Consider the following 22,845-nt stretch of genomic DNA (forward strand, 5'->3'; position numbering starts at 1 on the left):
CTCCTGGGTTCCGGACCCAGCTTTGCTACTGACTCACTGAAAGATCTTTGAAGAAAGCATTTAACTGTTTATGTCTCAGTTTTTACTCATCTCTCTAAAGGGGATAATACTTACCCCACAGAAGTGTTAAGAGGTTTAATCAGTGTCTCCTCTTTTCTCCCTGGTGGGACCATTTATCTCACATGGTAAATACAGTAAATACTATCCATATAAAGTCATTCTGCCTAAGTTATTTTCCATTGTCCTTCTTTCTTAGGTTAAGTTCATGTCCTCTGTCTGCTTCTTGTCTCTGACACTGACTTGAACAATTTTGCAGCCCATGTCTTGTCTAGTCCCCACAGAATTTCATACACCTCAGTGAGTTCTCTTCTAATGGCCTATCCTGCTTCTCACTGGAGTTTCCCCATTGATTTAAATGGGAGTAGGATGGCTTTCTTTCCCAAAGAACAGGTTTCAGAGTAACAGCCGTGTTAGTCTGTATTCGCAAAAAGAAAAGGAGTACTTGTGGCACTTTAGAGACTAACCAATTTATTTGAGCATGAGCTTTCGTGAGCTACAGCTCACTTCATATCCGATGAAGTGAGTTGTAGTTCACGAAAGCTCATGCTCAAATAAATTGGTTAGTCTCTAAGGTGCCACAAGTACTCCTTTTCTTTTTCCCAAAGAATGCAGGGCTTTAAGGATCCCTTTCCCTCTGGACTACAGCCATTGCCCTTTTCTCTGAATTATCTCAATTTCTGTGCTCTGTTTTCCCCACTGTGTCCAGGGGGGCAGAGAGTTTTCCTTGAGAGGCTTGGGTAATCCCTCCAGCAGGGGTAGCATCATTTCCCCATCCCTGTATGTAACCTAGCAGTTCTTTTGTTCTTTTACTGCATTCGCAGCCTGTGTCAAAGGTTTTAAGATCTTATGTGCCACTCCTCCTGATTCTTCTGCTCCTCAGTGTTTCATAGCATATCGTCTTGTGGATCTGTTTATTCCCTTCCCTCCATTGTATGTCCCTAGCATCATTGCCGTGTCTGTTTCTATATTGAATAACATCATCTGTAGTGACCAAATCATTCTGAATTTTACTGAAAGCTCCCTTCCTCCCTCCCAGCCTTAACATCAGCAAATTCCACCAGCCAACTGCACTTTCCTTCTTCCAGGTCGTTAAACAAAATTGATCCTTATTTACTGATCTCTGTGGCTCTGCACTAGCTAGCTGCCTCCCTTCCCAACTGCTTCCATGTGCTTGAGCTGTATGTGTTTGATAGCTAAACCTGTTCCTAATGTTCTCAAGCAGAGATGCTAATTAACTGTATGGATTAGTCTTTTGCAAGGTGCTGTCTCCAGAAATGGCCTAAACATTCAGGAAAAAGATGTCCACAGCTTCCTCCTCCAAACTCTTCCACCTTCCTTTTCAGACCTCACTCTCTGATCTCACTTTCTGAATTAATGTGGACTGTTCTTATCCTATTAGTCTTTTCCTTGTCATGCCATCTGCTGAAGTCAAACTCACTCGTCACTCTGTGCATTTTCCTTCCACTTCCTTAATTCCATTCTGCTTGCCCTGTCCAATCCTCCTCTATATCTCACAAAGAGACTCTTTAAAATCTCTTGACGCTTTCGTTGCTAGCTGGGACCCCCCATCCTTTGGACGTAGCAATTCTGTCCTTTAAAACTTTCCGTTTCCCCTCCCCGCTTCTAGGCTGGAGGGAGGCCAGCTTTAGGGGGTCTTTACCTTCCTCTGCCCCGGCCTTGTGCTACAGCTCTTAGTTCCTTCCTCCCCTAACCCTCCAGTGAGAAGTGCTGAGCACAGGAGGTGAGGAGCCCCTAGACCTGCCCCACTCCACTGCAACCCTCCTAGGCCAGAGGGCGGGCAGAGGAATCCAGGAGGAGTAGAGATGACTTTGGGGGGCCTGAAACAGTGGGATGGAGCGGCTGATCTGCTGGGTGGGGTCTGGGGGACAGGATTGATTGCTGGGCACAGGACAGGCAGACATGGGGGTGAGAGTTCTTGTAGCAGGGGCCAAATTATCTTAACCAATACATTTGGGAGTGTTGGCAACACTGATTGTCACACATAGACACCAAGTGCGGGGGTGGGAGATTCAAAAATCAAAAGGCTGACTGAAAAAACAGCAATTTTGTTTTTTTTAATTGAGTTTTTTGAGGTGGGACTCATGATTTGTGATCTCTTGAGGTTGGCAATCCTGGGTCTGTGGACTGTCGCTGACTCCTCATAGACCTGGGCCGGAGCTGGGCTGGAAATGAGCCCTTTGGATTTTGAATCTGATTCTGTGCATCTGATGAAGTGAGCTGTAGCTCACGAAAGCTTATGCTCTAATAAATTGGTTAGTCTCTAAGGTGCCACAAGTACTCCTTTTCTTTTTGTGGGGAAAATGTGACTCTTTCATCCAGCCATGCGTATATTTCCACGGAAGGCAGCACTCCATGGGAAGGCTTTTTTGCATGATGTCCAGGCTCCTGCATCTTTCTCCATGGGGATTTCCCCTTCTTTGTCCCTAAACAAAAAGGCCCTCCACAGGTAGGTCTTTCTGCCTTGGCAACACTTGACGTAGTGTGTCATGAGCGATGCAGGGTGACAGGAGTGAACTGATTTACTGTACGGGGATGTTCTGCAGACGTGTAAGTTCGTCCCTTTGGCCGCCAGAGGCCGCCAAGAATGCGAGTTACATTTGTGATTTGCCTGGACAGGAGGCAGGTTTAAATATTAGTCAGAGTTCCAAGGGGGAGGGGCAGTGCTGGGCCTTGAGCCTTCTTGTTTTCCAGTTAAAAATTACATCGGTTTGAGCTAATCACTGATAGATTAACTTCAGTTTCCCCCCAGCTCTGCTCCTGCTGAGTGACATGCACTGTACTGCTCCCATCTGTTCCAGACCACTGGGCTCAACAGACATAAATCCCTAAATGCTACCAGACATCATCCGGACTCCCTTTCAGTCCTGACTGTGTTACATTCCAAGTACCTAGCAGTTGTGGCAGGGACTTTCCAAACCAATGGGCCTTATCCCACCCTCTGGCTATCTACAGGAGTAAATATTTGTAAGGAACTGTAGAACTAGATTCCCTACTTCCCGCCCCTCGGACAAACAGGCTCTGCTAGGTACGAAGTGGGATTCTTGGGGGATGCTGTGTGGCGTAATGCATATTCTAGAATCAGGACTACTGGGTTCTATCTATCTACCTTATGGGTTTCTACAGCATTCATCGCCATAGTATCCATCCAGCTCTGCCACTGAACTGCTGTGTGACCTTGGGTGAGTTACTGCTGCTCTCCGTGCCTCAGTTTCCCTGTATATAACACAGAGACGGTTGAACTGCAGCTGCTTTGGTATGCCTTGGTATCCCTGCAAGGTGCTGTCGATGTGCAATGCAGCATTATTACTCGGAGAGAATGCCCCCTCTGCTGAATTGCCTATAGCAGCCATGGTTTGGATCAGAGAGCTACTCTCCTCCCACCAACTTCCTTCTTCCCTGACTCCTGCAGTGACACAACTGGTACTGCGGGAGGGGGGATCTGGCTCAGATTTGATTAGAGCAGATGTCTGTAAACAACCAAATTACAACAAACAGTTGGGCTGCAGCAGCACATGCCTGAGGTATCCAACTTCTGTGCAGTGGTGCTGTCTGGAGAGCTCTGATCAGGAATCTGGAAGGGCTGGCATTCTTACCCTGCTTTGGTGATTTTTTTTTTTCTTTTCACCCCTCCACCTTCTGCTTTCTATTTGTTCTTTCCCTCAGACTTAGTGTAATTTGAGGGCTAGCCACAGAAAACCAACAGTTCCAGCTTAGAAATTGACACCCACATCCTGGCTGGAAGGGGAGAGAGGATGGGAGCAGCATGGCAGGGGCAACCATCAGGATCCACACACCCCAAGGGAGAAGAGGGGATCTGATCATTATGAGTGATGTATACAGACTGTGATTATGAACTTGGGGTAGACTCTGGAGTGGAAAGGCTGTTAGGGTCACCCTGCTAGGAGTAACGAGGCTGGTGGAAGTCAGGATGAGCCCTTAGGCTTATGGGTTGGCTAGTGGTGTCTGGGTTCTGAGCCACAGCAGCATATCATTAAGGCACCCAAAGTTACAAGGAAGGTGGTTGCAGAACCCCTTGCTAGTCTGGGTGATCCCCAAAATGTCACATGGGGCAAAGGGACATTTCTATAGGTTCACGGGCAAAGCAGGGTTTCTGAGGACACAGTAGATTGAAAGCAGTCACATCTCATCAATTCCCTGAGTAAAAGAGCTTGTGAGGAAGAGTATACTGTACTCAAGGCTGTACACTCCAGTAATGGCCTCTCTCAGCTGGAAAGAAGAAGGATGGCTCAGTGGTTAGGGTACTAGTTTGGGACTCAAGACCCTCAAGACCTTGGGCAAGTCACTTAGGGCCAGATCTTCAAAGGGATTTAGGCCTCTACCTCCCAATTTAGTCACCTAAATACCTTTTAAGGATCTGTGCCCTAGGCTGGTCTACATTACAAAGTTTGCAAACAATGTCATGCCCTCTGTGATGTAATTAAGATGACCTAATCCCTGGTGTAGATACCACTAGGTCGACAGAAGAAGTGTTCCCTCAACCGAGCTACCTTCTTTCAAGCTGGATTTATTCCAGTGATGGATGTAGTACGGGTCTATACTACAGCCCTAAAGCTGCACCACTGTAGCATTTCTAGTGTGGACACACTTAGTCTTTTTGTGTCTCCCTTTCCCATCTGTACAATGGCAATAACAGAACTGCCCTACCTCGCAGGAGTGTGGGGAAGATAAATACATGAAAGATTGTGAGGTGCTCAGACACTATGGTGACAGATGCCAGAAAAGTACTTTTTAGCTAGTTAGAGGCATGACAGGGAGGGGCCAGAGCACTGGCTCTAAGGGTATGTCTACACTTGTAACTTATGCCGGTATAACTTTGTCAGTCGGGGGGTGATTTTTACCTATATAGTTATAGCAGTAAAAGTCCTAGTGTAGACAGAATTATACTGGTATAAAAGTTATGCTGGTATAACTTATTCTGCCTCCAGAATTGGAATAAGCTATATCAGTATAACTGCATCCACACTAGGTAGGGTTTGTCACTTTACCTCTACCAGTGTAGTTAAAGCAGTCCATTTTTTACCGCAGATAGAGCGTAAGGGAAGTCATGGCTCTTCCCATCCTATTCTTCTACATCAAAAGTCCTGCTGTAGGGAGTTCCCAGCTCCCCCTGGAGGAGTCACTCTTCAAAATGGTGTTGCTTCTTGCAGCAAGAAGCTGCAAGAGCAAAGGTGCCCCCAGCTAATCCTACCCCAGCCTTCTGTGGCAGCTGTCCCTGTATGGATCTATTCAGGAAGGCAGGCTGTGGGGCACTCTAGCTACCTCAGATTCAGCTTCTCCCTGCTGGAGTTAATGTAGGGAGTATTGTTAAAGGTGCTGGCTATGGGGAGAACACATTCCCAGCCTCTGCTCTATCCCTCTTGATTAGCATTGATCTGTCTCCACTGAAATGTCAGCCTAAGCCCTGATGAAATAGTTAGTAATAGAGAGATAAGGCTTGAACATAATGTGTGAGAAAGCAAGGAAAGGGTTAAGCTGGGGAAAGATTGATATGATAGGCAAAGCAAACATCCCAGAGAGGATAGGCTGTGGCTGCTGGCAGGGCCTGGCCAGGTCCAAAGGGGAAAAGCTTTCTAAGAGCATATCAGGATAAAGACACTCTCCTCTTTGAAGACAGCTGGGGTGGGGCTCTGGAGAGGAAGGAGAAACTTACAATTTCACCAGCTTCCAAACATTACTTTCAGCCTTATTTCAGCCTTTATTATTTTATGTATTACTGTTGCTCCTGAAGCCTTAGTCCTGGACTAGGACCCCACTGTGCTGTACAAACACAGAACAAAAGACAGTCCCTGTGGCTGCTTGCGGACACTGCAGGAATGAGGCTTCCACTGCTCTGGGATATTTGCTTTTCATATCTTCCTGCCTGGCATTGACAGGGCACTACTGCCAGGAAGCTCGCAGCCCAGTCCTGCCCGGCACGGACAGGGCACCGCTGGGTGGAAGCTGGGGTCCTGGCTGGTACTTTTAGAAAGCAGGCAGTGCCGGAGCATAACCAGCCAGTTCAAATAAGCAGCTAGAGGCAGCCATCTCCCTGCACAGCAGGTTCACTTTAACAGCAGCATGAATCTTTAGGCTCTGCTACTCTTGAATAACAGACAAGCATCCCAAGCTCTGCCCTCCTGACTCCTTGGCCTGGCATGTCACATCAGCCTCACTAGACAAGCGGCTCTTGCATTTTCAGTTCATTTCAGGCTCCATCCAGGGCACATTACGCTCAGAGTTAAGAAACACCTGGCAAAGTGTTGCCACATGGGCAGGCTGAACATTCCCTGTTCCTTTTGGGGTGGGTGTGGCAGCTGGAATTCTACCTTCCCTGCACTCGCTTTCAAACCTGTCCTAAAATTCATCCAGAAGCAGGCAGCTTGGTAGGAATGAAGGTTTCCGGCAGCTGGATGAGCGATCGGTTGGAGGGGGAAGTGCATGAAGTGATAGCTATTCCTTTGGAATCTTTCAAGGCCAGAGAGCGCGCATGTTGGCACCGACCAGGCAGGGAGCTGGGAGCAGTCTGGGGAGGAGTCTGGCAGAGCTCAGCCACCTGGCAGAGAGGCAGCAGCTGGATACAGAGGCTTCAAACCGTCAACCTAGGTTGACTAGTTTATTCTGGAACAGGGAGCCATAATTCTCTTGCCTACCCCCCTCCGTTCAGGATCTCACCTCCTCATTATTGCCTGCTTCTACCTCCACTCCCATTTGCCATCAGCTGGCCCTCACCTCCCTTCCCATTCAACCCCATCATAACCTCCTCATTTTGTCCTCCTATGAGTGTTTTATGGCCCTGACCATAGGAGATGGGGGTGCACCCTACTTTGCAGGCCTGGGCCTTTAGAGAGGGAATGAGGCAGTCTGCTCCTCCTTCTACAGGGAAGCTCTCCTTTAACCAGGTCATCTTCTTCCCCAGTGAGCTCTTGCTATCTGAATAGTGTTCTGCAGGATTTCCCATTGAGCTGGACGCTGTCTGTAACTCAACATGCAGGTTTCAGAGTAACAGCCGTGTTAGTCTGTATTCGCAAAAAGAAAAGGAGGACTTGTGGCACCTTAGAGACTAACCAATGCATGCAATAACATGCAGGATGAGTTTAGAGCTGCTACAATAAAGACCTCTTCCAGCAGGTGGCGCTGTCAAGGGATGGTATTTGAATACTGGTGGGATGTGCTCACTGCTATACCGGTCCCATCATTTTCCAGCAGGAGGCACTGTAGGGGGATGGTATAGGAGCTCTAGCTATTGGAGAGCTGGCAGTGGCTCCCATCCCAGCAGCAGAATCCCTCTCAGAAATGGTGCAGGCAGAGTGTGGTGGGCTCCACGGAGTGTGGTGGGCTCCACTATGGCAGTCGGTGGGAGTGGGAAGCATCCAACAAGGACCAAGAAAAGCTGGGGGGGCGTGTCCTCTCCTTCTACTGTGCAGAAGAGAAAATGGATGAGGTGCCCCTGAGGGCTCTTCAATGAAGTCTCCGCTTGGGGCACATGCCGCAGCTCTGACACGTCTGCATGTGACCTCTCTGCTTCCAAATACTTTCTCTCAGACAGCAGCTGAAAACACAGGCCTTTCCCCTGCCCCTGGGACATCCCAGCACCTTGGCAGGGTCGTTTTAATTTTAAAGGGATACTGCATAGCCATGCTCATGGGATGAGGGGAGGCTGAGGAAGCAGAGTGGAGTCCTTTGCTTGCAGGAAACTCATTTCTGCCCCTGGCTTGTCCATGACTGGCCGCCAGGCAGCTGGTACTACAGGAAGGCTTGTGGCAACCTGGGAACAGGGATGTTGGGGGTCTGATTCATCCTCTCCCCAGTGTTCTGCATAGTCTGTGCAGTATTTGTGGTGCATCTTGTGACGCATAAGAAGGGAACATTACTACCCCAAGGAGCTTAAAATCATCCTCACACTGCAGCTTCTATTCTGGGTGCCCATGGACATCACATAAAGCTAAACTGCTGTCAGGGCAGTTTTGGGGACCGGACTGCTTAGTGGAGAGAGATTTCAGGAACGGGGCACCCCTGGAGTTTGTCCTGTGCAGCAGCTCTCGCTTTGCTGAGGTTTGCTCTGACACTGACTGAGAGGTGAGAAAGATCCTTTTGCGAATCCTGACTCAACGCTGAGAAAAGACCAGCCAGCTAGATGGCTTCCCGTGGGCATAACAACTTGGCACTTGGTATCGGCATGCCTGTGTGCATGACAGCTCCAGTGCTGGACACTTGTGTGTATGGATGTGTGAGCCCATGCACCTCCATTACTCTGTGTGTGTGTGTGTGTGAGAGAGAGAGAGAGCGCGTCCCTGACTCTGCATAGGGTACCTTGATTGTGGGTCTCCTTGACTCTGTGTGTTTTTGTCTGGCACATAGTGTGTGACCTTGATACTGTAGGTGGGAGGCCCTGTCTATGTGTCTACTTGCCTTGTGTGTGCCTTTGTGTGTCGCTGTGGATCTCCTTGGTCATCTCTGTGTGTTTCCCTGTGCACCTCCCTGACTCTGTATGAGTGTCTGTTTCCTACTTCTAGTTCAGTGTAAAAAGAAAAGGAGGACTTGTGGCACCTTAGAGACTAACCAATTTATTTGAGCATAAGCTTTTGTGAGCTACAGCTCACTTCATCGGATGCATCGGATGCAGTTCAGTGTGTTTCCCTGGTTCGTCATGTGCTTTCCTGACTGATTCTGTGCTTCTGTGCATCTCCTTGACTGTGTATGTTTGCCTCCCTGATTGTGTCTTTCTGCTTCTCTGTGACCCTCTGCATCCCTCTGCCTCTGTGTGTGCGTTTCCATGACACTCAGCCTGTGTTTCCATGACTGTTTGTGCGTCTCTGACTGTGTGTGTGCATCTGGGTGTTTCCCTAGCTCTGGCTGTGTGTGTGGCCGCCTCTTTCCTGCACTGATACCAGAGGTCTCCCAAGACCTCATGGGGGAGTAGCTGAGTGATGTGACTCAAATAGTGCAGCCCTTGTTCTTAATTCCAGGGTGTGGCCCTCATTGGCTCCTTTGTTCTCATTCTGTGTGTATTTCTCTTGGCATGCGAGTGACTTTGCTTTCCCAGTGCAATACAATATCGCAACATCCGCTCTGCTGGCGAGGCAGCAAAGAGGAATGGAACAGTCCCAGCAAAGCCTTTAGCTGCTCACTGCGATTCTGTTCTAGACTCGTCTGCTACCCGTCTTCATGGGTCTGTTGTTACAGACCCATTCCCATCCCCACATATGACCCTCTATCCTGTTGCCTGCATCATCCTGATTTGCAGAGATTGGCCTATGCAATCTATGACCCCCGACCCCTGTCCATTATTGCCTTCTGCTGGTTGGCCCAGAGCTTATCTCCTGTGTTTAAAACAAACCCTTGTGATTGCTATAGCTCTCAGCATGGGTGGTGTGTGAACCACCGGCCCTGCCTCTTCTGCCTGAGGCCCCACCCCTCACACCAGAGCCCCCACATGGCCACCAGGCCCCCACCCCAGCCCCAAGCCACCCGAGTGCTCCCAGGCCCAGAGCATCGGTCAGGTGGGTGGCATGGCTCCAGCTGCCCAGAGACGCACGCTACAGACCAGCCTCACCTAGCCCCTGCCCCAGCCTGGCCCCAGGGGAAGAGTGCCCTGGGAAGCAGGAGGGGGCCTTGGGGTGGAGTGTGGGTGGGGCTGTTTGGGAAGGCTCAGCCTCCCCTGGCCTGCGACACCCTTCACCCATGCCTCTCAGTATCTCCTCTATCTCAGCTGTGGAGTCTGTGAGAGGCTACTCTTCCTCTCACTGATCTGCAGGAGAGGAAAGTCCGAGGGTTCAGGAGAAAGTTTTCGTAAAAGTCTCTATTTTAGAAAATCAGTACAGTTTGTTCACCACTCCCATCACCCTCTCCCTTGGGATTCTAGTGAGAGGGTGTGGCCAACCTTGTGTGAGCTTGTGGTGTGCATGAATCTTTAAATACACCTTTTGTACATGTTCCAACATGTGAGTACACATTGATGCTGAGATAGGGCACTGATGGGTGCGCTGTGAACGAACACAGACAGATAGATACAATTAGAAAGAGGACAGTTTGCAACCGTATAACTCGTAAGTACTATAACTAGTTAATTAGTTTAAACTCTTTAACCCCCCCAGGCAATCCATGTACAAAGCAATATGGGCCATGTTGATATCTGGTGTAACTCCATTGCCTTCATTTGTTACATCAGGGATGAATGTGGTCCAATATATTAAGGCTGTGCGGTGAGGAGGCAGTGCTTATCTAATGCACCAAAGCGAATCATCGGGGGGCCCTTGCTGAGGATGGGGGGTTTGTCTGAAGCATCACCTTGCCTAGATCTGTTGCTTCATGTCACAGACTCATCCTTATCCAATGGGCGTCATCCCATCCCTCTGTGCGTTTGGTTGCATGTGATGGGCATAATTGTGTTGTTGATTTGCTTTAATTTCATGTGATTTGCAGGAAGGGAATGTAAATGCAGTGTTGAGATGATGGGAGGTAATCACAGGAGCTGCAGGCCCTCCCTGATTGCTCTAGAAAGGGGCAGGGCGGGCTAACCAGACTGATAAGATAGGAAGGTATTCGGGAACCTCTGAGCAGAGCAAACCCTTTCCCAGGAGGCTTAGAACCAGCTGAGGTTAATTCACTGAGCAGGGCAGTGGTTAATTCTAGGAGACAAGGGAGTGTGGTGTTTCCACACCGTACAGTCAGTGCAGCCCAGGCTGAGGGGAACGCCTTGTCCTAGAGTGAGAAGGTCTACGCAGCTCCCATGTTCCTTCATCCCAGGACTCCTTTGTGGGGAGTGGGCCTTGTGGTTATAACCTTGGCTTGGGAAGTGGGAACAGGGGTTCTGTTCCCAGCTCTGCCCCTTTCCCTGCTCCGTGCCTCAGTTTCCCCATCTGTGACTGAGGGTGATCCTTACCTTCCTCACTGGAGGAGTTGTTTGGGATTAAATCAGTAAAACACTTTGGGATCCTCCAACAGAAAGGGGTAAATAGGATTAATTGTGGTGAGGGCTGCACCAATGGTCCTTTGCTCTGCACACTCTGTAGCAGACTGGGAGGACAATTGTGTCCACGTTCATTGATGGGCATCTCCACACCCCTGAGGCAACGTAGCCTGATGTGGATATTAAGGGACCATGCTCTGGCTCCCTGCTCCAGTAGCTTGGAGCTGCCACCCCCCCACCCCCAGAGGAGCTCGCTCTCCACATTTAATCGTGGAATTCATTTCCAGCAGCTGTTCTGAATTATGCCAAAAATCCAGAGGAGTCCTATTGCCACTAGCTGGACGAGTTGTTTGTAGCTGGTCTGCAGGAGGCTTCCTCTCCTGTGCTGGGGGTTTGGCATCCAACCCTTCACTACAGAGACTTGCAACCCGGTTCAAAACTTCCAACGCTGTATGTGGGAATCAGATCAAGAGCTCTCGGGTAGGCGCCTGGACTGGGAGACCGAGCGGATGGAGACCCCAGGAGGACACTCGGGAGACAGGGGGAGGAGGAGGAGGGGGAAGGAAAAGAGGAGAAAATAGACTAAAAACTCATCTGGCCGTGGTGGAGGGGGGGTGAAAGATGAAATGGAAGAGGTCAAGGCTGCCAACCACCCACTATTTCCCATGTTCCTGAAGGAGCTTGTAGCTTGTCTGTGTGCAGACAATAGAGTGACTGTGAGGAACGGGGCACCCGGAGCTGGGGCCCGCAGGGAGGTTACAATCACGGGCGTTTTTTAGCTTCTCCCAGTTGCCTAGGCCCTTTCTGTCGTCCCTACTGGCTTAAAAGGAAGGGAGATGCAGAAAGGGGCTTTCTCATGACAACATTTGCCAAGTGCAAAGGCAGCCCCTGGGGAGAGTGGGGGCTCAAGGTTAGGGGTAGGGGGAGAGCTTCAGAGGAGGAGAAAGGGGGCTCTGGGGTTTACAGGGGCAGAGACAGCCCCCTGCCTGGGTGAGACAGGAGGGCTTGGGGGATGAGAATCAGAGAATCAGCCCCCTCCCAGAGTAAGGCAGGGGGATATGGGGTTGAGAGGGGCAGAGACAGCCCCCTTCCACCGTGGAGGTGTTAATAACATTTCCCATTGTTGCATTTGCCCAGGCTTCCTTCAGCCAAATCCCCTCCCATCCCCACCCACCCACAGCGAACTGTTCTCAGCGACCCATGTGGCTGGATGGGGAAGCTCTTTCCACAGTGACTGAGGGAGAGAGCTATGAGAAGACTCAGTGAGGGGACGGGGACCCTGAGAGCACTGGGGCTAGGGCTAGGTGGGAGCCCACTTTGCAGCTCCTCTAGCCTGCTCTAGCTCAGCCTCAACTCTCGGCAAAGTGGAAGGGCGAAATCTGGCATGAAGGGTTGGAGCCACGTTTTTCTTCAAGAAAAGCGAAAAAGCTGCAGCAGGGAGGGGCTGACCAATGGCCCAATGGGTAGGGCAGTGGGCTGGGACTCAGGAGACCTGGGTTCTGTTCCTAACTCTTCTATTGACCTGCTGGGTAACCCTGTGGCAAGTCACTTCTCCTCTGTATCGTCTCCCATCCTTTGTCTGTCTTGTCTATTTGTGCTGTAAGCTCTTTGAGGTATAGACTGTCTCTCCCTCTGTGTCTGTACAGCACCTAACACAATGGGATGCTGATATCAGCTAGGGGCCTCTCAGTGCTACTGTTATACAAATAACAGTAATAGCCATAGTCGCTACACCACAGAACTCCTGTGTCTTCTGGGTGGGGGTCTGCTCACACTGAGGCTGGGCAGAGCAAGCCCCATTCCTTTCCCTTGTGCCACGAAGTATCCTCCACACAATCCCTTTGCTCATGTTGGTGGTACTGAGGCTTCGCCTTCCCACTGCTTCCTTGTCCCAATGGCTCCACACACTTCACAGAAGCAGGTTCAGGCGCCAAACTGTGTTGTGAGGATGCTCCCAGTCCTGCAGAAAGAAGAGGCTGCAGGAGGCTGGGAATTGGTAATGTTTGACCCCCAAACACATGGGAGAGAAACTTACCTCCTGTCTTAATTCTTACAGTTTTGCTTCAAAGCTGGGACATCCAAAAATCAGGTAAGGCCATGCACACGAGTTGAACTTCTATTCAGTGGATGACAGTGGTAGGTCCAAAATCAAAATGATGTTCTCTTCCTTTTATTTCTCCATGCAGAGTGTATGTCATGTTCAGATTCTTTTGCAAAACGTTTGTCGGTGCTCTTTTGTCTAAAGCAGCCAAAACCTCAATGCAATCTCTGGTACTACAACCCCAAGACCAACCCTACAATAATAAATGTGAGTGTGTATAGCCCAGCAATCACGTACAACCCTACACTAATAAACGTGTGTGAGTGCAGCTCAGCACGCATGAGCAATCCGACATGACCAAACTGCTGAAGACAGAGCCCAGCGCTTGGTAACAACCCCACATTATTGACAACCCACTGTGCTCATAAGAAGTGTGCACGGATGGAGCTAGCAAAGAGCTTTCAGGGTCATGCTGCTGAGGGAAAGTTTGGAACAACAATGCCTTGATTCCAAAATTATGAGCTGTCTTTTGACAATGTCCTCCTGATTGCCATTCACTAATAATGTTCACAGACACATTTCCCAAAGCTTTCTGAGCCCTCCTCCTCACTGCAGCTGCTTGTCTTTTGTCTTGCAACTTGTGGGTTTGCAGGAGTTTCGGCCACACTCACCGTTCATTCCAAGGGCTCATGGGAGGGTCATTTGCGTAAGCCATGTCCCAGCGGCTAACCAGCTCCTGGCTGAAACAAAATGGTGCCACATCAACACACCCCAGGCCTGATTCAGGAAGGCACGTAATTGACTTTTTCACTTCAAGCATTCACTTAAGTTCCATTGAAGACAGTGGGGCTTAGTCAGATGCTTAGGTGCTATCCTGAATAGGCATGTGTTCTTGGATCGGGGCCAGGCTGCACAGATGTCCACGTAGCTGAATGACAGCAAGCTGGGGGCAGATGCTAGGCAGCCCTGCTGCTTTGTCCCTTGTTTGGGAGCTGCACCTTAACCTAATTCAAACCCTCACTATTAGGCTGTAGCAAACTTTAGAAAGTGTAGACATTTGATGTGTCAACAATAGCGTGTTATCAAATCCCATGCCCATCAGATCCTATAACATCTAGATACTATACTGATGGGCACATGGGAAATGCCTTAGACTAGTGGTTTTCAACCTCGGGTCTGCAGACTCCTGGGGGTCCACAGACTATGTTTAAGGGGTCTGCGAAAGGTTGTCGTTACCATAATACAGTGGTTTTCAACCTGGGGTCCGCAGACCGTGTCTGAAATTTCCAAAGGGATCCGCAAATGAAAAAAGGTTGGAAACCATGGCCTTAGACGGACAGACAGCCCTTCTAAAATGTCATGTACTTTTCTGTGTTTCCTGCCCCCTCTTTACTGAATGACAAGCTATTTGTGTGTAAACAGAAGCTGTGTCCTCTATAATCTGCTCCCTTGGCCTGAATGATTCATGTAGCGATGATGCTATTCAACAACTGTGACAATACAGATTTCAGAGTAACAGCCATGTTAGTCTGTATTCGCAAAAAGAAAAGGAGTACTTGTGGCACCTTAGAGACTAACCAATTTATTTGAGCATGAGCTTTTGTGAGCTACAGCAGTGAGCTGTAGCGCACGAAGGCTCATGCTCAAATAAATTGGTTAGTCTCTAAGGTGCCACAAGTACTCCTTTTCTTTTTGTGACAATACAATCACTTACCCGGCTATAAAGTGGGGCATCAGCAGCCCTGGCTTGCATATCACTGAATGGAGCAGTCTGATTAGAGAGGAAAACGCTGCTGTTTACGCACTTACATCCTGGTGCAATCACTAGAGATGGGGAAGGAAATAACATTTAGCACTGATATGGTGCTTCTCATCCAGAGCTCCCGAAGCACCTTACCAGAGAGGGGCCAAGTCATTATCCCTGTTTTACAAAGGAGCACACACAATGCACATGGCAATTGAATGGGATGTTTTTCAAATGTTCTTTTCTAAAACACCTTTCTAAATTGCAAACTTTTATCTATCATTCCAAACCCCTGACAAACCCCTCCCTGTATGTTCATCACGGGTTACAGTGTGTTTGCTTTGTAATGAAAAACCTGTTGAGCGCTTAGCGTGATTACTTAGGGATCTTGGCTAGTGTGCCTGGTGCTGTACAGAACCCAATGAAAGACAACGTCCCTGCAACAAGGGGCTAATGTCCCGAATAGACCACATACAAAATTCCTGAAACAAGAACGAAAGGCCACGATTCTTCTTTAGTCTGTCCCTGAGCTGAGCACAGGGATAAAAAGTGGGGGTGGGTGAGGCAAAGGGGGGCTTTAACTCTCTTTTACACTCCCTGTGTTGTGGAGCCTCTTGGGGACCATGCAGCTTCCTCTGTATTTAGGGTCTTATGGGCCTTGGGAAGTTGAGAATAGCTGTAGTCCAGTGTGCTCTGCTTACCCCGACCCTTCCTGACACTCCTGCGGGTGGGAGTTGGGCTAGCAAACAGCTGCTCCAGATGTTCCTTGCTGGTGGCAGTGTTGCCACCATTAATCTCACGCTATTTGAGGTTTGCCTTAAGGCCCCTGCTATTGGAGTGAGGTGAGTACATGAGTCTCAGCCTCCATTTAAAAAATAAACAGTAAATTTCTAGTCCCTGTAGTTTGCAGAGAAAAGCTTGAAAATGTGACCCCAAGTTCAGCCTAAAGGCTCCAACACCAGAAGGCAAAAGGACAAGAATGTATTATTTTCCTCCCGCAAAAAACCCTCCTGAATTTGAAGTTAATCACATGATTTTGGAATGCTTGGGAAAAACCCATTCAGATCAGAAGTTAGAATGGCCTGCGGACAGCTCCAATTTAGCTGGTAATGACTCACAAAGGGCTGCTAGATCAGATGGGGCTCACCAGAGAGCAGCAGTGGTCTAAGCACTCCCCCTCCCTGTCCCCACTCCCCAACCCCGATACTAGTTTGGCTGGACTGCGGTGTGGAGTCCCTTTCACAGGGAGTATTCCATTCCTGCCCCCGTCAGTGTCTCTATGCCTTGCAGCACGGAGAATCATCACCAGAGTTTGTAAAGCTTGCCCCAAGTGACAGCGGTTCTGAAGAACTAAGCTGACACATCTGTGATTGCTTACTCCGGGGTAAAGGAATCAATTCTTTTTTGTCAAGGTCCAAGTTTCTTGGTCAAGGTATAGTCAAGTTCCAGACTCCAAAGAAAATAATAACAATAAAGATGATAAATAGGTAAATAAAAAGATTTTGTGGTCTGTTCAAAAGCATCTGGCGGTCTAGATTTGGCTCCCCGCCTACCTATTGACTACCCCTAGCTTGATTGTCAGTTCTTTGGGGGAGGGTCCGTCTTTTTGTTTTGTGTCTGTATCGCATCTATCACAATGGGGTTCTGGTCTATGAGTGGGGTTCCCAGGCACTAATGCAGTACACTTAATAAATAATCTGTGACTGACTGAAAATGGAGTTTTAGGCCCCAATAAATTATACTAATGATTAATTGGTTAGCATTAATTATTTAACCTCCATGCTCCTGTGAAGTAGTATTGTTTCCATTTAACAAATGGGTAAACTGAGGCACAGAGCGAGTAAGTGGCTTGTCCAACTCAGGAACAGAATTGAGAAGAGAATCCAGGGATCTGACAGCCAGGCCCCCTTGCTCTAACCATTAGACATTTCCCCTCCCAAACAACTGCAATGATTCATGGATAGTCTGAGCTCAGCTAACAGCCACTGTGGTGCCTGAGTGCTTGTGTAAAAGGCTCTTAGCTAGGTTTTTCCATCTCTTGGGGCAACTGTTAGAGCAGATGCACAGACTGGACCACTCCCATCACTGCCAGGTTCCCTTCGGCAAAAAGTTTGTACTCAAAACATGCACAGAAGTGTCAGAAACACCTCTCAGGCCCTGGAAGTTGCCATATCATTTTTGTTCCAGCCGGCACACCCAACTGTGAGGGAGCCCAGAGCTAGTGCCTGTCTGGGCAGGACACAGATCAAGATACACTTTCCACACACAGCTGGGTGAAGAGAGAAATACAGGTAAAAATTAACAGGAACCTTGGGGTGGATTCTTTCCAACTCCTGGGACTCCGTGAGTTATAGCTGCGAGGTGTTTGCAGTGACCTAGGAGATGAAAAGCTGAGGTGTCCTGAGCAGATTAGTTAGGCGGGACTGCCCAGGTCAGAGGGCAAGAACAACTGTGCCTCCTGATCTGAACCTTATAGTGCAGCCTCAGTGCAGGTACAAAGAACGTGTTACTGAATCTTAATGTGGCGAGATCAACAGAGGAGAGACAGCTGGCCCAGGGAGAATGGCCTCTCTGGTGTCCACATGAGGGAGGAAACCAGAGGCACAGGGAGTTCAGCATCTGAATGGGATTCATTTGAGGGTGGGCTGTTCTAAAAGCACATATTTAAAGGGGGAACATCTAGACTGATGGAGGAGAGGGACTACAAGGCCAGATCTGGCTCATGCTATGGCCTCTTTTTGCCACTCTGGAGAAATCCATAGCTGCCCGGCTAATGTGGAGACAGAGGACAGTGAGGGGAGTGGTCAGAACACTGCTGCTCTCTGATGATCCCCACATGATCTAACAGCCCACTGGGGGCAATTACAGCTGGCATAAGTTAGAGCTGCCCTGAGGCTGCTCTAACACATACTGGGGAATGAACTGGCCCCAGCATCAGAGAAAGGGTATAAAGGCGACATAGTCACTTTTGCACCCCCATCCTGGCCAAGCACAGCTCAGCTGGACCTAAGGCTCAAGGGCACACACCCCACCCTGGACACTGGTTTAACCTGGTATTTTTGCATTAATCAGGGAAATATGGGGGGAGAGGGGGGAACTGTTCCACTGCAGTTGGCTCCCCCACCAGGAGTCTCAGCAGTGAGGCCAGGGGCAGGACTGAATAAGCCCCACAGGCTAAGTACACTGATTGAATAATGTTTGGGACTTGAAGGGAGCCTGCACTATCTCTGTGTGTGCTCTACACATTCTGTTAATAGAGGCCTTGGGCCAAATTTTTAAAGGTACCTAAGTGCCTGAAGGCAGGTACTGAGAATTACAAAAGCACCTGAGCAGGTTGGGCAAACTAATGGGAGTTAGACACCGAGGTGCATTTTAAAATCCCAACAGACGCCCACCTGCACCTTTAGATGCCTAAACACCTTCAAAAAGCTTACCCCTCGAGGCTCCAGAGCTGTCAGGCCAGCATGAAATTCAGCTGCACATGCATAGAAAGAAGACATTAAAATTCTGCCCCATTTGTTCCCATTCCTGTCACTGTCATTTCATTTTTGCCTCTTCACTAGCAAAGCTCTACCTGATTTAAAGATGATCCTTACCAGAGGGCGGAAATAACAGGAACATTCAAATTTCTGCAACGACCAGACCTGTCTCTTATTCCTGACGTAACATCTCAGATCAGCCAGCACGTCAGAGAGCAATGTTCTCTGTTTAAAAATTGACCATAAGTCTCAAAGTACAAGCCAGAAATGAAACCTCTCTTTGTCCAAATGTTTCATGGAAATTCTGACTCAGCAAATATCTCCTCTCAACCTTAATCTCTGGGGCCATGAGATTAGTGATTGGCAGGCAAGATCAGTGTTAATTTTGGGGCACTGGCTCTATGATAGGAGAGGAAATAGGATCCAGTGGTTGGGGATCTAGCCTGGGAGTTGAGTCCCAGCTTCAGTGTTTATTCGACCTTACTCTATATAACCTTGGAAAGGTCACTCAGTCTCTCTGTGCCTTGGTTCCTCATCTGTAAAATGGGGATAATAATACTGTGGGTTTTGTGAAGATAAACGCATTAAAGATTGCAAGGGGCTCAGACACTGGGATAATGAGGGCCAAAGTAGTACCTAAAATAGGTGAAATAATGGGGGAAAGGAGCGTTAGAGGCAACGAGGAAACAAAACCCAGCAAAAAGCATCTGAACTTCATCTGTCTTACAGTTTTCTATTGCCCCCCTCTCCCCAATCACTGTAGCTTCTTAAATTCTGCATTGGTCTTTTGGATCTGCACTGCAAAGACTCTAGTAAACTTCAGAGGATTCTGCTCTTTGCCTGTCCCAAGTTTAAGGACAGTTGGCTTGGGTGTGTCTAGAGTTTTAATAAGAAAGAAAACTTCCTGTTGTTGTGAGAAACCTCTGTCACAAAGGAGGATCCTGCAGTGTGTTCTGATGTCCTCAGATAGCTCAATCCATGGTCAAGCCCCCAGGAACGAAAATGCCTTAGCTTTTTCCCTCACATACATTGTCCTGGGTTTTGTCAGCTGCTTTATCCCAGACGAAGTAGTCTGGTCTTGGATGGAGATTTGGTCATTGATGTAGCTGGGTTCTGACCCACTGACAATTTTGTAAATTAGACCCATCGCCTTGAACTGTCAGCAGAAATTGATTGGGAGCCAGTAGGGGGAATTGGTGCACAGGAGTGATGTGCTGTCAGTGGCTGGTCTCACTGAGGGGTTGGGCTGCTGTATTCTGCACACACTGGAGCCTATGCATTGCTTCCACTTTCAGCCCCAGATAGAGTAAGTTACAGAAATCCAGTCAGGGTAGTAAATGCATGGATCACTGGGGGTCCAGATCCTCCTCTGAGAAGAAGGGCAATGTCCCCTAGCAAGCTGCCGCTGGAAGGTGTTCCTTGACATTGTCACTACCTGGTCAACCAGGGCTAGTGATGAGTCCAGCAGAACTTCAAGGCTTTGCACTGCTGTAATAAATAGGGGGCAGATGCCTTTAGTGGGAGGGGTGGCCAGTGTCCTGACTTGTGCCAGAAAACATTTTCCTCTCCCAACCGGCATCACTTGGGTCTTTCTTGGGTTGAGTTTGAGCCAGCTGCTTTTTATCCAGATACTGATCTCCTCTAGGCACTCTGACACCCTTGCAATGGTCTTGGCTGCATCTGCAGAAAATGAATTACACAGCTGGGTATCATGAGTGCATTGCTGGCAGTGGAACCCACAGCATCACACCACCTCTCCAGCTGCCACTTGTAAATACTGCAAATGACTAGGCAGGATAATCCTCATGGGACTCTGCAAGGCAGGGCTTTTGGGGAAGAACTGCAGTTCCCCCCCACCCCCCATGCCCTCTGGGTCCTCTTGTAGTGTTGTGCTGACTACTCCAGCAGTAGAAACAGGTCAGCAGTACCTATAGTTCACTCTCCTAACCAGTGCCATGACTATAAAAGGAGAATGTCGAGTAGGACATTAACAATAGACTAGCTTGGGGGAGAGCCAAGCTGACCCTTGTGGAAATGCCTAAACAAAGTGAATGCACCTTTACAGCACTTGGTCTCTTGCACAGCAATGAACAGCACTAATCAGAGGGCTGGGTACAATTATTATAATGTGAGATTCAGGCCATAGCTATAAAATAAGACTGACGTAAGGGCTGCAGTTACCACATGGGCATTTTTGTCACCCTCTAGAAATCATCCGAGAAAGGGTGTTTTTATCCCTCATTTGCCTCCCTAGCACGTCCAATGGGATAGATTTCCCTGCAGGCTAATTGTTATTCTCTTGCCTCTCTCTTCATAATTATTTGGACAACGCCCCATAACTGAGTGCAAAGCTATTTTCAGACAGGTTCAGTTGCCACTTGAGGAGGGGAAAGATGTGAAATATACAATCACTTTTTAGAAGGCTCATGAGTCATTAGCAGTTTGAGCCGGCAGCAGAAAGTATTAAAAAAGAAAAAAAAGCCCTAATTAGGGATTAGCTTTTCCCCTGCAAAGTTCAGTTATTTTTAAATTGGTCACATGCACTTTTCATGACAAACAACCCGTTTGTTCTGCTTTTACACCCCAGTTCTGTGCAAGGTGGGGTTGGATGGACTTGTTCCCATGGGCACACAGCAAAAGCTTTGCAGGTAGAGTCCCTCACAGCTGCTTCTCTCAGATGTGAATTTCACATATAATCATTGGTTTCAGAGTAGCAGCCGTGTTAGTCTGTATTCGCAAAAAGAAAAGGAGTACTTGTGGCACCTTAGAGACTAACCAATTTATTTGAGCATGAGCTTTCATGAGCATCCGATGAAGTGAGCTGTAGCTCATGAAAGCTTATGCTCAAATAAATTGGTTAGTCTCTAAGGTGCCACAAGTACTCCTTTTCTTTTTACATATAATCATTATTTCCGCTGGGCTGGGCTGCTGGAGGGGCCAGGTTAGCCAGGAAATCCATCATTGTAGAGCCATGGTGCAGTCCTGTGGGTATAGTGATGACTATGTCAAGGTTAACAAATTTATTTGAGCATAAGCTTTCGTGAGCTACAGCTCACTTCATCGGATGCATCAGCTGACGAAAGCTTATGCTCAAGTAAATTTGTTAGTCTCTAAGGTGCCACAAGTCCTCCTTTTCTTTTTGCGAATACGGACTAACATGGCTGCTACTCTGAAATATGTCAAGGTTGCCACTCATACCACAGTAGTTAAGGTGGAACAAATTGCACCTGTTGTAGGGGTCAGTAACTAGGCCACAGACCTTTTGGTGTAAGGGGAGGAGAGATGAAAGGGGATGGGTGCAGTATTTTACTTAAGACCTTATTGAAGGGTGAGGGTAAAGACACCGTAGCCACTAAATAACATTAAACGTGCCATGGAGTAAACAGGCAAGCTGAGGAAAGGGACAAAACTAGAAGCAATCAGAAAATATAGTTTACTTCAGTCATAGTTTAGATCTAAATAAAGATGTGAAGAAGTTTAAGAGGAGGGACAGTGTGAGTGGAAGAAAACTGAAGTTTGGGGAATCAGATCCCTGCTCATGGGGAAATCCAGGATACACAGTCAGTATCCACATTTTCAGTCCAGAAGCCTTTTTGTTAAGCAGCAACAAGACACTCAGCATTGTACAAATCACAGAATACACACCTTAAGAACTGAATGAAGTAGATACAGTAAACAGATATGAAGATACAAAATTTGTATCCTCATCTGAGCCGCAATCTGCAAAAAATGGTCTGTGAATATCTGCTGATTTGCAGGGCTCTACAAACACGCACTGGGAAGCCCATCAGAGACAGGGGCTAGTTTCCAGAGGGTGAGGTTTAAAATCCTTCTAGCGATTTCTACAAGTTGGCAAAAGTCATCAGTATTTGGGCAGACCATTTTGAGCCTCTAAGAAAGGCTGCATTTTAAAGAGCGATCAGGCAGCCTACACAGTTAAAAAATACATCTGCGCAATAACGTAAACATGGGTAACTTGTTCGTCACATAGCATTTGTAACACAGAAAATTAGCTTCTGCTTTCTTGCAAGGTTTGTAGCCCACCCCTTTGTTTTACCACAATAATATTGCAAGCTGCAGGCTGACAGGATGTATGGTTAGCCATTACGATGTATCATGTCAAAGATCTGCCAACTAATAGCTCTGACAAGATGCATAACAGCTCCTTCAGTGGCTTTAGGATGCATCATTAGGAGATGAATGGAATCTTGAGAGCAGAGGATGATTCAAGCAATCCTCCTGGCTTGCATACACAACACTCATACTGCAGCTATTTTGGCAGCCTGCTTTGACATTCCCCTTCCCCTAAATGTTTTGTGTCTGTCTGGGAATGTTTGTTTCTCTCATGCATAGGTGGATGCATGAGAGTTTTAAATTTGTCTGGGATTAAACACTATCTCTAGTGGATATTTATAGGGCTTTCATCACCACGGTATCTGACCACCAGCTTCCTATCCACCCACTTATAATACTGACAGACATACACAATTTAAGTAAACTCTGCTCTGCTAGGTGTGGGCTTTTTGCACCCGAGAGGCAGATCTTACATTTACTTATTTTATAACTAGAGTAATAAAACTGCATCAAACAA

At 48.0% G+C, this 22,845-nt stretch overlaps 1 long non-coding RNA gene across 1 annotated transcript; it reads right to left on the reverse strand.

The window, feature by feature from the left end:
- Positions 1-11,994: 11,994 nt before the first annotated feature.
- LOC311510200 lies at positions 11,995-18,461 on the reverse strand. Its single transcript, XR_014709043.1, has 3 exons — positions 18,372-18,461; positions 13,026-13,771; positions 11,995-12,950 (listed from the first exon to the last, which is right to left on the reverse strand). It is a non-coding gene; the product is annotated as an uncharacterized lncRNA (long non-coding RNA).
- Positions 18,462-22,845: the final 4,384 nt, after the last annotated feature.

This window comes from Lepidochelys olivacea, assembly GCF_965140295.1.
Source record: "Lepidochelys olivacea isolate rLepOli2 genome assembly, chromosome: 19".
Taxonomy (NCBI): domain Eukaryota; kingdom Metazoa; phylum Chordata; order Testudines; family Cheloniidae; genus Lepidochelys; species Lepidochelys olivacea.